A 14,415-nucleotide genomic window follows, 5' to 3' on the forward strand; every position below is an offset into this window, starting at 1 on the left:
CTCCCAGCACCGGGATCAGCAGAGCCTCGAGGCCTCCTGGCACCGGATCAGCATGACAGGGGGCAGCGCCCAAACCCCCTGATGGCCCTGCGGCTCTGTGTGTGACAGGGGGCGGGGCCACAACCTCCCTATCCGCCCTGCTCTGTTCGTGACAGGGGAAGGCGCCCCAACCCCCTGATCAGCCCTGCTCTGTGCCTGATAGGGGGGAGATCCCTAACCCACTGATTGCCCTGCGGCTCTGTGTATGACAGGGTGCAGTGCCCCAACCCCCTGATCGGCCCTGCTCTGTGTGTGACAGGGGGCGGTGCCCAAACCCCCCAATCGGCCCTACCCTGAGCGTGACTGAGGGTGGCATCGCAACCTCCCAATCCGCCCTGCTCTGTGCATGACAGGGGGCGGCGCCCCAACTCCCCAATCAGCCCTGCTCTGAGCCCGACCAGGGGCTGCACCTAGGGATTGGGCCTGCCCTCTGCCACCCAGGAGCAGGCCTAAGCCAGCAGGTCGTTATCTCCCAAGGGGTCCCAGACTGCGAGAGGGCACAGGCCGGGCTGAGGGACCCCTCTTTCCCCCCGAGTGCACAAATTTTTGTGCACCGGAAAGCTAATCCTATATAATAATGAGGTAATATGCAAATTAACCCTCACGCCCTCAGAAGATGGCTGCCTACAACCAGGCTGGCAGGGGGGTTAGTGAGGGACAACCAAACAATTGAACAGCAGGCTGCATGGGGCAACCAGGCTGGCGGTGGGGGGCCAGTTGGGAGCAACCAGGCCGGTGGTGGGGAGGGCAGTTAGGAGCGATCAGGCTGGCAGGGAGGGAGCAGTTGGGGGCGACCTGGCCGGCAGGCAGGTGAGCAATTAAGGAGCCAGCAGTCCAGATTGTGAAAGGGATGTCCAACTGCCAGTTTAGGACCGATCCCCAGGGGACCCCTTGGGATCCCTGGGGATCGGGCCTAAACTGGCAGTCAGACATCCCCCAAGGGGTCCCGGATTGGAGAGGGTGCAGGCTGGGTTGAGGTGCACACAAATTTTGTGCACCAGGTCTCTGGTAAGGTATAAACACAAATGATTGACAGCCAGAGCAGCCAATAAATAAGCATATCACACTGAAGGAGCTATAGTAGAATAGAACAAACAGAAGTTTAAAAAGCAGGGGTCAACTAAAAAAAAAATGGAAAAATCTAAATAAACACCACAGGTAGAAGGCTAATTGGCTTTCCCATTATTCAGTTCCATCTGCTTATTTCTCTTGTTTATGGATTATGGGCTTTTTAAGGTCTTCATGGCAGAAAGTTCCAGAACATCTGATTTTACATTTGTTTGCCCAGTCACTTATGGACTATAGACACAACAGTGTGATTTCGGCAACTGCTTCCAAGGCTCCTTGGACCTCAGTTACTGTTTCCATGCACAGGAGGTAATTGGCCCCAACAAACATTTTAGTCCAAGAAGTAATTCTAACTTTTAACTGTGTTTACTCTGTTAGTATCTGTGGTTGTCAGGGGACTAAGATAACTTTTTCTTAACATATATTCATAAAATAGTGAGGTTACATGTGATCTTTGGTTTTTCAAGCAAAATTTTTTAAGACTAGAATGTAAGTAGTCATTCTGCACATGGGTATAATTTCTGAGTGTATTATGTATACAAAACACTTCCTATGCAGGAATTACATCACTTTGACAATAAATATGGCGGCTGTGTACAAAAGGCTTCGCCTTTACCATGATGCAATCCTAGTCCCACTATGACTAAAAAGTTCAGAGACAGGCACCAGAAGTATAATAGTAACAAGAAGAGATGTAGAGTAAGAAAAAAAAAAGATGAAGTTCACTTGAACATGCATATGCTTTACAACAATCTCTGTGAAGAGTTATAAATAATAATATTAAAATGATATATGCATATTTTCGTACTTTAAATGTTTTAATTCTCTTATAATCAAGAAAAATATGGCTTCAAATTTTAGGTCTTGTTGGAGTTTGAAGAAATACATATTTGGTTAGTTCCATGAGATATTGGTAATCTGATTATAAATCAGGCAAATGCAAATATGCATATTGTTAACTGACTTTAAATAGGGGTTCTGCGGAAGGCTACCTAAAAACAACAATGAAGTGATACATTGTTTTACCTGAATAATTGTTTTGGATAAGATCAGTCTTCTCATTTTCATTTAATCAAAATGTACTGTTAAAGGTTGGATCATTCCAAAACTTAACACTGAAGAGAAAATTACATTCTATTAAGTCAAAGGAAGGTTATGACTAAAAATATTTTTTCTTTGTAGCTGAAAGAAAATTTTAAAAATTATAATATAATGGCTGTGTTCTTAGGAAAAATGTATTAATTGTTCTTTTCAAATTGCTAGTTACCTATGAAATGAAGTCTCATTATTAATATTTACCATAATTGATAAAAGATTCTTTAAGCCATAATTAATTAAGGAAAATTAATTATAACATTTGAGCTGAAATCTAAACTGTATAGGCCTTTTGTTTTTAATATACCTATAAACTAAAGAAATTTCCCTCCCCTATAAAAATTGTTTTTAATGAATTCGTTCAAAACACACCAAACCATTTTTTAAAATTGTAATTCAAAATTAGATTCAATAATGGTTTTCCAAAATCAACTTGGAAGTAATCATTGTGTTTTAGAATATCTGATTATTCCTTACCAAATTGATAGAGTTTTCAGCTCTAACAGGAGCATTTAGGTACTAAAACAGAATACGGCTCCCAAATTAAAATATATCTGGTGGCAGATGGTCCAATCTCTTTTTAAACATAGGGGACTTATAATGTGTAATAGCTGAACTGTATGTAAAATGTCTTTTTCTTTTCACCCAGTAGCAGAGAGGTCCACGAGGAACAGATGTCTGTTTTTCCTGATTAAAGTGAAAGACATTTCTGAACACTTTTTGAAGTGGGTTTTTATGCAAAAATGTTCTAAGACTATTATATTTGATATGCTTAAAGTATTCTTCAAAATCAATATACTTCTATAGAACTAGACCTGCTCTCTAAATATCCTCAAAACGGATCCATTTCCTATAATATAACTACTATGCAATAAAAATACCAAACGCTATGATGTTCACTTTTTTCCTCATTTTTCTTATAATTATTACCTGGAGAGTTTTGAAGAATTCTAATGAAGATATTACTAAAAAGGCTAGTTCTCTTATTCAAAACATTGCTACTTCTTGATAAATAGTATATTATGCGCATGTGTATTTGCTCAAATGCCACTCTATCAAAATTATCCATTTGTCTATCTTGGGATCCCTCCTTTATCACAGTTTCATTGAAAGGCAGTTCAGGAATTGTATGTAGCAAGAGGGGTTTGAAATGGTCTTAGTGCTCTGAGACTGAGTCTGGAAGTGCCTGGCCTTTCTGAGATGTGGCCAGCAGACTGGTCCCCAAGCACACCTGTGAAACAGCACATCTGCTTACCTGGACCATCCTGCTCAGACCTTCTGTATTGTTAGATTCTCCATGCCCCCAGGGCAATGACACTTACCATGTGCCTCAGGGGAGGGCTTGGCATTCCTTTCAGCTTAACTTCTTGCATCTGAACCATGTTCTCATTATCATATTTTGGATGGAATTTTGAAAAAAAGCTGGCTCTGCCTCTGACAATGATGCCACCATTAATACTCTGTGCTTTCAAAATTGAACCCCTGCCCTATTTCCTTCCTTTTAGTTTTCAAAACCCAACATAGAAATATATTAGTTTTCTAGGATCCTGGTTGGACATTATTGTTTGTTAACCCTCTCTCCAGGAGAGTAATTACTAGATGGGTTTACACCAATGATTCTGCTGTTCCAGTTCCTCCTCACCTTAGAAATAGGCCCTCAGCCCCCAGCATGCCACACAGCTGTATAAATCAAATATACCACTGTGAACATTGACTGAAAAAAAACACACAAGTCCCACTTCAGGTTATTTTAAATTTGTAATAATTTTAGAATTGTAATATTTTCTTGATTATCTTGCGTGAACTTATTGTTAAGGCACTGATAAACAAACTGAATAGTTTTTTGCATGTGTATTTTTAATGTCTTTACTTCACTTCCTGACTATTTTAGTTTATCCATGTATTATTTTTATTGGGCATAATTATACATTTCAATTTTGTCATATTCTGACTTCTCATCCCATATATAGACAAAGGTTATTGGAATGGTAGTTGAATCATGCCTGACATTTAGAAAATGCTCTGTAAATATTTTTGTAAATTATGTAGCATATTTCCTCAAATCCAAGATCCCATTTAATATAAGATATTTTCTAAATAAACAAAAACAACCAAATAAAAAAAAAAAACACAGCTCAAATAACATAATTTATCCCTACGAGAATCTCTGCCCCTGTAAGAAAGTATGATTGATCTTATAGAAATAAGCCATCCTCCCACCCTGAGTCCCATTTTGCTTTGGGTGTTCTGCAGTAATGCATAAAAACAGAATGACACTGTTGTCATAACCCATGCTTTCAATCTGGACCTCCTTAGCATTCTTCAGACAGACAGCATAAAGTCAAAGTGAAAGCTTTAGCTTAATTCTCACAAGTACATGTAATAACAAGTAAAATTAGAACTTACTCTTCTATCTTGAAAATGTACAGTCTCAGTTTGACACCAACTGAAATATCATTCCAACTTCAGAAATGCAAAGTGCTTTTGTGTTCAAGTCTCCTACTAATATTAAGAAGCTTAAACCAGATTTTGTTTTTCAATAACCTGGTTTCTTACATACTTTTCAACACAATACATTGTTTTCAGGAACATCAAAAGAGTAAAAGAGCAGGCAATAAAGCCCATTCATTTTCAATACTAAAAGGAATTCAGCACTTTATTCTAAGTGTTTTATTATGTTTTCATTTGCATAGTTACTGGAATCATTGTCAAATTATATGGAGATTTCCTCAGTTCCTCATTGTATAAAAATATATGTGTGGAAATGTCTCTGTCTATGCAGGTAGGAAAAGGCCTGAATTTGACAAAAATTAAAATGTGTAATTATGCCTCAGAAAAAAAAAATGCACAAATATAATAAATATCAAGATGAGGCAAATATTTTGTTTAACTTTTTCACTTCGAATGTTTATCACTGCCTTAAAAATGAGTCAACTTCACACACAATTTTCATGATAAAACCCTCAACAAATTAGATATAGAGAGAACATATCTCAACATAATGAAGGCCATTTACAACAATCTCAACATAGTAAGGGCTATATACAACAAACCCACAGCTAACATCAAACTCAAGGGAAAATAATGGAAGCTTTCCTTCTAAGATCAAGAACAAGACAAGGATGTCCACTTTCACCATTCTTATTCAACCAAGTTCAGAAAGTTCTAGCTAGACCATTAGGCAAGACAATTAGGCATCCACATCGGATAGAAAGAGGTAAAATTGTCATTATTAGCAGGTGATATGATCTCATACATAGAAAATCATAAAGACTCAACCAAAACATGTTGGAACTAATCAACAAATTCAGTACAGGTGCAGGTTATAAAATCAACATTCAAACGTCAATAATCTAGTGGCTCCGTTTCACCGGAGAACACTGACTAATCTGTATTACCGTGCTGCGAGTGGTTATTGAAACATAAAGAGATTTAATATAAGGTGCTGACTTACATGATTATGGAGGCACAGAAGTCCCATGATCTGCCATCTGTAAGCTGGACACCCAGGAATGGTGGTGGTGTAGCTGGAAGGGTTGAGAGCCCGGGAGCCAAAGATGTAAATTGCAGTCCCAGGCTGAAGGCCTGAGAACTAGGAGCACAAAGGGCAGAGGATAAAATTCAGCTCAACAGTCCAGCAGAGAGAGTGAATCCCAAATGTGGGGTGTTGAGTCCCAGTTCGTTGTCTTGTGAAGTCGAAGAATGAAGTCCCAGACGGAAATGATTAGTGAGACAAAAGTTTACTGAGAGAAGCGAGTCCTGCAAAAGGTGCAGCTGGAGTTCCAGGAACAAGCCAGTGTCCAGAGCTTCCTTTCCATGTCCCAGTCGGGAGTAGTTTAGTACCCAAGCTAATTAAAGTCTATCAGTCCACGTGTGTAGGACCACGTGCCATAAGCCGCAAGGGCACAGGAAAGCGCATCCCCTGCTATCAACCCCAGATCCTAGCGCACAGGGGAGAGAGGAGGAACCGCTCGCTTTTTTGTATATATGCTTGCTAGTTCCTGATTGGTTCTCTCAAAGAATATTGTCTTAGCAACATCCTTGGGATTGGTTTATACACCTTACTGCCTTGTGATTGGTTATCTGCACACTGTCTGTCTTAGTAACATCCCAAGGTTTTAAAGTTCATGCCTCTCTTGAGCACCCACACGTGCCTTTCATAGGCGCAGGTGCCTTTCCTTCCCCATCCTGTTGGATGCCTTTTCATCTATTCCGTGAATGGGACGGTGCCGTTAACATTGGGAGGGCAAACTGCTTTACTCAGACCACCAAGTCTAATGCTAATCTCTTCCAGGGTCCTCCAAGATCAAGAGGAGGACCCTGGATGAACCCTCACAGACACACCAGGAAAAATGTTTAACCAGATATGTGAGCATCCTGTGATATATAAAATTAACCATTACAGTATAGATAGAAAGCAAATGAAGTAAACAATGCAACAGCTCTCACTGGCTGCCTCAAGAGAGATTCCAGGCTGTGGCACAGAGAGGAGGTACTATGGTGGAGACCAACAGACACTGATGTGAGGGCACATGGCTGAGAATCTGGGGAAACCATGACCAGAGTTCATAGTACAGAGCAACAGAGTAGCGAGACCAGCACAGGAAGCGAATCCCAGAAGTCTAGAAAGGGGTCCTCTGAAGTAACAAATCATAAAAGCATAGCCAAAAAAAGGATCGAAGTACAGATCAAAGTACAGATTACCAGTCTTAGCTGGTTTTGCTTGGTGGATAGAGCCTCTGTCTATGGACTGTAAGGGTCCCAGGTTTGATTGTGTCAAGGGCACATGCCCAGGTTGTGGGCTCAATCCACAGTAGGGGGTGTGCAGGAGGCAGCTGATCAATGCTTCTCTCTCATCATTGATGTTTCTATCTCTCTCTCTCCCTCTCCCTTCCTCTCTGAAATCAATAAAAAATATATATATTTTTTTAAAGTACAGATTACCACATAAGATGATTCAGGATGGAATCATCCTGAAACCATCTCAAATAATTAGATGGCTTCTAATCTCAAATTAGAAAGAAACAGTGTCCTGCATTCACTCAGGGCCAGGAATAACACATGTTCCCACCAGCAAGACTCAAGTCATGGGGCATTAGGTACAGTTTTCAGGAAGGTCTTGACTGAACAGAGGGAAATAATTTGAGCACTGTTCCAACCCCTCCTAACAAATCATAAAAGCATCACCCAAAAGGCTCAAACTTTTCCAAGTAACATAATGGCATACCAGAAGGAAGATCAAGAGGAGGACCTTGGATGAAGGCTTCAGAAGTCTGATGTTAGGAGTTAAAAGAAAGCAATATAGCCAGCAGACATCATAAACAGACTCATACTTCTTGAAATGCATATTTCAGCCCCTGAGGTTGATTGCTTGCCATAGAATTCAGTCCTTCCATTCTGCCCATTGTTCTCCACGCTCAGGCCTCTGAAACTTGCACTGTGCTGGCTTTGATGCCAGCTTGGATGAACTTATCTTGTTCAACCTTATTGTTCTGCCTGGGAGGGCAGGATTTTGACTTTAACTTTCCTGCTATAAACCAGCAATTGTTGGATCAGTTGCTGGACTAACTTCTCACCTAACTTTGAATCTGACATGTGAAGAGAAAACTGAATCAAACTCAATATATTATTTGTATCTAGGGAGGGTTCAATAAAAGTTAATGGGCTTGAATTTAATTTATGTTAGCTAAGTTTTTCTCATGGTTTCTGCATCATCAAATAACTTCCCAAGCATGTCTATTTTTTTGTGGCTAGAAATCTCTTGGTCCTACATGTAAAAACACAGATCTTCACTAACATCCTGGAATGGCACGATATTTCTTTTAGCTGGGCTGCAGCTGACTGGATGAGATGTATACCCAATCAAGGAGTGGCAGTAGCTTTAAACAAGTGGAAATCCAAAATGAAATGGGAACCACAAAGCAAGAGTTCTTTGCAGACAAACAATTCACTCACAGCAGGATTCATATTGGTTATATGACATTGGTCTATATCAAGCAGAGTTCCTGAAAACACTTTATACCCCAACTATCTATCACACATGCCAATAACCCAAGTCAGGGGAAGAGGTAGGAGAGGAGGGAGAAGTTTGTCTCTAGAACAGATTCCTATAAAGTCTCTGTTTCTTAAAGCAGGGATTATCTTTGTAACAAAAAGATTTCTGTAATGTTAAAGCTTTGCTTTCTTTCTTATCAGGAAAAGGGGACAGATGTGTATTTCTTATTGTTTTCTGAGACCTCAGATAGGAGGAGAGATATATGAAAACATGAAAGCAGATTATAAACTTCTTAGCTCTTATTATTTCTGTTTCTATTTTGTGCCTATACCAAAGATAGCTCCGTGATTTTATGATTTCAAGTGCTGACATCAGAAAGATGAATGTCCTCAAGCAGCCTAAGCGACAGGAGAGTCTGACACTGGAAGCTTATTTATTTTCAATTAAAAAAGTGAAGGAGGTTAGTTTTTTGATACTGTTATTTGTCTATCCTAAAACACTCAGCAAAACTGTATCTAAGGTAGAAATTACCTGGGGCAATTGTGATCCCTCCTGCATTTTTCTTTAAACGCAGCAGGACTCACTTATAAAATGCATAGCTTTTGAAAGGAATCAATTACACCTCAGGTCAAAACAAGCCTCTCAAATAAAAGGATGATAGAATTTCTCACCCAGACATAAAAAAAAAATTAATCATGCAACATGAATGCTAAATACACAGACAGTCCTAAACATTTGAGGTGCCTCCTCCCAGCAGGTGATGCGGTGGCATGGCTGTTGTTATTACTTACACAGGAGACATAATTTCTACTCAGTCAATACTTGATGATTGGCTACTGACTACTGCTGTCTAGAAAATTCTGTTATTGTTCCAAGCCATGTCGTGAACTTGTTTGTGATAGGTTTTGTATATTTGAGCAGAAAGTCTCTTAGTTGTTCTTAAACATGGCTGTCCTTTATGTCAGGCTTAAGCCAGACCCTGGCATCAGCACAAAGAAAGCTGCAAGGTAATTTCTATGTTGAGGCAGTGTTAAATCTTTCGTGTGCATCAGAAACACCCGAAGAGGATTGTTAAAACACAGGTTGTTGGGCCACACGCTACACCAGGGCTTTTGATTAAGAAGGTGTTATGGAGCCCTAGCCGGTTTGCTCAGTGGGTAGAGCGTCAGCCTGCAGACTGAAGGGTCCCAGGTTCGATTCCGTCAAGGGCACATGCCTGGGTTGTGGGTTTGATCCCCAGTGTGGGGCGTGCAGGAGACAGCCGATCAATGGTTCTCTCATTGATGTTTCTGTCTCTCTTTCTCTCTCCCTTCCTCTCTGAAATCAATAAAAATATCTTAAAAACACACACACACACAAAAACAACAACGGTGTTATGGATTGAGTGTTTGTGTCCCACAAGAATTCATATTAAGGGGTTGAAGCCTTAATCCACAATGTGATGGTCTTTAGAGCTGGGCCTTTGGGAAGTAATTAGGGTTCAATAAGGGCTGAGGGTGGTGTCTAGTCTGATAAGGATTATGTGGGATTAGTGCCCTTATAAAAGAAACACCCTTCCAACCACCCTACCATCTATCTGCCCAGCACAAAGAAAAGGTTATATGAGCACACAAAGATATGGCAGCCACCTACAAGCAGGAGGCCTGAAAATTTGCATTTCTTACTGGTTCCTAAATAAGGCTGATGCTGCTAGTCTGGTAACCATACTTTGCAAAGAGCCTCAAACATCATTGTAACTGCAAGTCACCTGGGGATTGGGATAAAGTCTTGATTTCGATCTAGTACAGCCGCGGGCAAACTACGGCCCGTTTTAAATGAATAAAACTAAAAAAAAAAAAAGACCATACCCTTTTATGTAATGATGTTTACTTTGAATTTATATTAGTTCACACAAACACTCCATCCATGCTTTTGTTCCGGCCCTCCGGTCCAGTTTAAGAACCCATTGTGGCCCTCGAGTCAAAAAGTTTGCTCACCCCTGATCTAGTAGTTTGACGTGGGGCCTAAGATTTTAACAAGCTCCCAGGTGATGATAATAAACTACATTTTGAGTCGTTAGGTTACAGAGACTCTGATTCAGGTGTTAACTTTGAGCTCTAGGACAATATCTGAAATAATTGCATCCTCCCCTCCCAACATCTTCCAACATCCCCACCTATTTCAAAACCTGGCTAAAGTTTCACCTTCTTTGTAAAGCCTTCCATGGGCAACAAGATCATAAAAAATTATCTTTTAAATTATGACTATTACTGATTGAGTTTGCCTCTCAGTTATTGTTGTTTTATTGTTCTTGCTCCCTTTTCTAGAGCATTTGCTAGATTCAGGGACTGCACAAAATGCTTTGCAAACATTTATTTATCCTTAGAACAGTACTAGGATGAAATGCTGTTAGCCCCAATTTAAAATGAGAAAGATAAAGAGGCTCAGAGAGTTTAATACATGTTCTGAGGACAGAAAATTAGAATGTTATGGGGGAAGGAGGTAGCCAATTCTATCCTAGAAGCCTGGCAATCACGCCCATGCCTTTAATCACAAAGTTGAGCATCATTCATTTGAAATGAAGTACAGTTTCATATTAAACACATGACCCATATGCTGAATGATGTGGTTACAATTGAGAGACAAGAAGAGGTCACAGAGTTTATAATCTAGTAGAGAAGATAGGTATTGATCATACAATTTCCTTCATTAATTTATAATTGCAAAATGAGGTAAGTGCTGAGAGAAATAAACACCATTGTTTGAGAATAACCCTGAGGTAGGATCAGGAAAGGCAGCTCCAGGTCAGGGAGTGTCCAGGAGCTGAGATCCTGGAGCTAAGAGCCTAAGAAGGATGTGTTTGAAGATGAGGGTGGTTCCTTCCAGTGGTTCTCAATCGTCCTAATGCCGAGACCCTTTAATATAGTTCCTCATGTTGTGGTGACCCCCAACCATAAAATTATTTTTGCTGCTACTTCATAACTGTAATTTTGCTACTGTTATAAATCTTAATGTAAATATCTGATATGCAGAATGTATTTTCATTGTTCACGACCCACAGGTTGAGAACCACTGTTTCTAGACAGATGAAATAATATAGTTTATATCTCATAATAAGAAAAAAAGCTGGTATTTTCCAGAAACAAACAAGACCACTGTGGCAATATTGACAAGAGCTGGGGGGGAAGAGCTAAAGTTACCCTAAGTGAGGTGCTATTTCTATTATCATCATTATTATTTGATTTTATATAAATGATTTTATTCTTAACAACTGAGAGTTTTCACCTGTATCTTCATAGTGGTAAAATACAGGACATATAGTAAAATTTAAATTTCATGTGAATATCAAATAATTTTTAGTGCAAATATCATGTACTAGGGGCCCAGTGCACGAATTTGTGCACCTTGAAAGGAACTGTGGGCCGCAAGGCTGCAGTGGGCACAACGGTGGGTCTCTGCCCATCTGCATGTGGGAGCAAAGAATTTTCAGTAACCACCAGAGGCTCACAGATGACAGAGACCGGCACCCCACCTTGGTCTGGTGCCCCCATTCACTTGCTCTACCATCCCCCTGCGACTGCCGCCCGCCATGTTCCACGCTCTGCAGCCTGCTGCCGATGCCCGCCATGTTCCACACGGGACCCCTGGTGGTCAGCGTATGTCATAGCAACTGGTTGTTCCGCTGTTCGGTCTACTTGCATATTAGCCTTTTATTATATAAAACTAGTAGCCCAGTGCACGAAATCTGTGCACATTAAAAGGAATTAATTGCCCTAACCAGTTTGGCTCAGTGGATAGAGCATCGGCCTGTGGACTCAAGGGTCCCGGGTTCGAATCCAGTCAATGGCATGTACCTTGGTTGCAGGAGGCAGCTGATAGATGTTTCTCTCTATTCTGTCACCAACAATGGCTTCTTTTGGCTTTAGAGGTACTTTGTTCTAATAGTTGGTGCAAACTGAAAAGGATCCTCTGAGTTACCATTATTACTTACATACATTACTTTAATATAATTCATACAGATAATAAGAATTAGGTCTTATTATTCTCATTATTATTGTAGTTCAAAAGTGGAAGAAATTAAGACTTAGGGAAGTTATGCTGTTATAACATTGGTGGCTTAATCAACGGCCAATGCATCTATGTGACTGGCAGGCTAGCATATGCTTTGTATGTCCTACAGCGCTTCCTCCAAAAATGCAAACCCACCACATCTCCCCAATTATGGTTTGGATATTCACTTTGTTATTTTTATGATGGTATTTTGTTTACTTGTTTTTGCTTTGCTTTGCTTTTAAGTGAAAAGAACAAAGAGAAAACAGACCCTCCTTAAAATGCAATTATACAAATATTATTCATTGCTCATTTATTTTTCTGACAGTGCAAGAAATCTTTTAGAGCACTCTGTTTCAATATTAGGTTTCACTTTTTTCACACCAATCACTCATAAGGAGACAGATTTATGGTTTTTAGATTATGTGCTTGCCCAGGTCTCAGATGGAAGCATTATAACTTCCCCTCCCCACAAATAGACATCATCATGCTTTTTTGAAAAACTCTTTAAAATGAATATATCTTCAAGGTGATGCTTATGAGATGATTTTTAAAGAATTTATGTTCTAAAAATTATACTATGAAGCTCCAACTACAACATCTTATAATGGAAGTAGACAGAGTAGAGTTTTCATATTCTCTATAATTTCATCATTAATTTGTGCACTATTTTTCTGTTCTGGAGTTATGGCTGTTTCAACAAAGAAGCTATAAATTTTTTGAGGTTATTTATTGTTGTTTGATAGCCTGTAACATAGCTAGATAAACAGTAGAGTTACCAGTGCTTTGGATTTAAATGTAGCATTAGAGCTCCCTGACTCCAACATTTAACTTGATTTATGGTTTGTGATGTAAAAATACTGGGGCTCTGATGGCTTTAAGTGACTTTGAAAGTTAAGTAAAGAAGAAAATGTAAAAACGAATCTAAACTTGCTGTGAAATATTAATTATGCATTTCAAGTGAAGGAAGTAAGCGAGCAATAATGTAATCTGTGACATGAAATAAATCCCAAACTGTAGTCTTGCTGAAGGCATTTTCCAAATAAACACTTGATTTTTAAGTCACAAAGGAACTGAAGTTGAAACCATTAGTAACTGTATTCTGAGCTGTTTATTAAAACATTTTCCCCCAGATATCTGTTTTTTAAAAAAATATCTAGTTTTGAAAGGTGAGTTAAGGCAGAAAAACAGCTCTACCCTAAAGAGGAGTAGAGCATCTTTTAAAAGTATGCCAGGTGAAACTTCTTAATGATCCATGACAGTGTAAGATGACAGCTGCAACTGCTGAGTCAGTAGAGAAGAAAATCTAAATGTAGGAGCAATTGTAGCCTTTATTAATGACCTGTGAGGAGCGTGGGCAAGCTGCCAGACATACAGCAATATTTTCTGATAGCTGAGCATTCCAAACCTCCCAGATATAAATTTCTCCAAACTCCCTAAACCAGAAATAATATCCTCAGCATTTTGAATTAGGCAAGACACACAGGCATGTTATCCATATTATATTAATCTTTGAAATGCATTGCCCAAGGAGGAAACATGAAAGCGAACAGATTATCTCTACTGGAGGAATTAACACTTGAAAAGGAAAAGGTTTAAAAAAATGCATCAGAGGCAAATACAACACATCCTGAATCTGCAAGTTTGCAGGAAGTTGCTTTCCCCAGCCTGATGCACAAAAAAACACAGTAATAACAAATATTTTACCATACCGGTTATAAGAGCTTCTTCTTCTTTTTTTATTTTTTTATTTTTTTTCTTGAGATCTCAAAATTATGGTAAAATACGGATAGCAGACATATTTTTTTTTCTTTCAAAGATGAAGAGTTGAGTTACCCATCTTTTTCATTGGACATATGAGGAAGCTTCAGTTTATCAGTTTTTAATAAAATATTGGCAACTGTAAACTATGATTCAGAAGTTGAGCTCTCCTTCTAAGTCATTTTTGACGAAGTTGAATATTTCCAGGAAGTATTTGGAAGTTTCTTATCAAATATGGGTATTTATGAAGCCAGCAGCAAATGTAAACTACCCATACATAATAGAATGAGGCAGAAAAACTGAGGAAGAAGGAAAAATAGGGTCATTACATGGCAACTTGTAACTTTGTGGGCCACAAAGTTTCAATCGCACTGTACATGCGAGCCCGCACGTGGTATTTTGTGGAAGAGCCACACTCAAGGGGCCAA

This window comes from Myotis lucifugus, unplaced genomic scaffold (genome assembly GCF_000147115.1).
Source record: "Myotis lucifugus unplaced genomic scaffold, Myoluc2.0 scaffold_340, whole genome shotgun sequence".
NCBI lineage: Eukaryota > Metazoa > Chordata > Mammalia > Chiroptera > Vespertilionidae > Myotis > Myotis lucifugus.